Consider the following 1820-nt stretch of genomic DNA (forward strand, 5'->3'; position numbering starts at 1 on the left):
GCTTTCAAACTTACACCAACGTAGGCAGATATCGTGGGCTTTCATAAAAAGCTTTCCAAACCGACTTTCCTCGCTGTCTATAGATATTGCAACACAATAATTGTTAGCGGCGGGACGATTCTGAAACAATTTTTTAAAATATTGATACAATTCCAGATTATGGAAAGTAATTATTACATCAAAGAAAACCGTAAATCCAGAGCTTTCGTCAAAGCTTTCGAAACCCAATCGTATCACTTTTCAAAGTTGTTTTCCGAAAAATATCCATTGGCCGAGTCAGCGGCTGAAAGTTTCTTGACAGAAATCAGTGATTTTGATAAGCTTCCAGACATTAAGACGCTTAGAAACTTACACCAACGTAAGCCGCTATCATGGGCTTTCAGAAAAAGCTTTCAGAAACGACTTTCTTCGCTAACTATAGATTATGCAACTGAAAAATAGTTAGCGGCGGAACAATTCTGAAAATATTTTTTTAAATGTTGATATATTTCTCGATTATGGAAAGTAATAATTACGTCATGGAAAACCGTAAATCCAGAGCTTTTGTCAAAGCTTTCGAAACCCAATCATATCACTTTTACAATTTGTGTCCCGAAAAATATCCATTGGCCACGTCAGCGGCCGAAAGCTTCTTGACACAAATCACTACCTTTGACGAACTTCTAGACATTAAGACGCTTTCAAACTTACACCAACGTAGGCAGCTATCATAGGCTTTCAGAAAAAGCTTTCAAAACCGACTTTCCTCGCTAACTATAGATATTACAACTGAAAAATAGTTAGCGGCGGAACAATTCTGAAAATATTTTTTTAAATGTTGATATATTTCTAGATTTTGCAAAGTAATAATTACATTAATGAAAACCGTGAATCGAGAGCTTTTGTCAAAGCTTTCGAAACCCAATCATATCACTTTTACAATTTGTGTCCCGAAAAATATCCATTGGCCACGTCAGCGGCCGAAAGCTTCTTGACACAAATCACTACCTTTGACGAACTTCTACATTAAGACGCTTTCAAACTTATACCAACGTAGACAGCTATCATAGGCTTTCAGAAAAAGCTTTCAAAACCGACTTTCCTCGCTAACTATAGATATTACAAATGAAAAATAGTTAGCGGCGGAACAATTCTGAAAATATATTTTAAATGTTGATATATTTCTAGATTTGGCAAAGTAATAATTACATTAATGAAAACCGTAGATCTAGAGCTTTTGTCAAAGCTTTCGAAACACAATTATATCACTTTTAAAATTTGTTTCCCGAAAAATATCCATTGGCCGCGTCAGCGGCCGAAAGCTTTTTGACACAAATCACCACTTTTAACGAACTTCTAGACATTAAGACGCTTTAAAAACTTACACCAACGTAGGCAGCTATCATAGGCTTTCAGAAATAGCTTAAAAAATCGACTTTCCTCGCTGTCTATAGATATTGCAACTCAATAATAGTTAGCGGCGGAACGATTCTGAAAATATTTTATTAAATATTGATACAATTCCAGATTACGGAAAGTAATTATTACATAAATGAAAACCGTAAATCAAGAGCTTTTGTCGAAACTTTCGAAAACCATAAAAATCGCTTTTCAAATCCGTTTCCCGAAAAATATCCAATGGCCGAGTCAGCGGCCGAAATCTTCCTGACACAAATCACTACTTCTGACAAACTTCTAGACATTAAGACGCTTTCAAACTTACACCAACGTAGGCAGCTATCGTGGGCTTTCATAAAAAGCTTTCCAAACCGACTTTCCTCGCTGTCTATAGATATTGCAACACAATAATAGTTAGCGGCGGAACGATTCTGAGACAATTT

This window comes from Cydia pomonella, unplaced genomic scaffold (assembly GCF_033807575.1).
Source record: "Cydia pomonella isolate Wapato2018A unplaced genomic scaffold, ilCydPomo1 PGA_scaffold_82, whole genome shotgun sequence".
NCBI classification, from domain to species: Eukaryota; Metazoa; Arthropoda; class Insecta; order Lepidoptera; family Tortricidae; genus Cydia; species Cydia pomonella.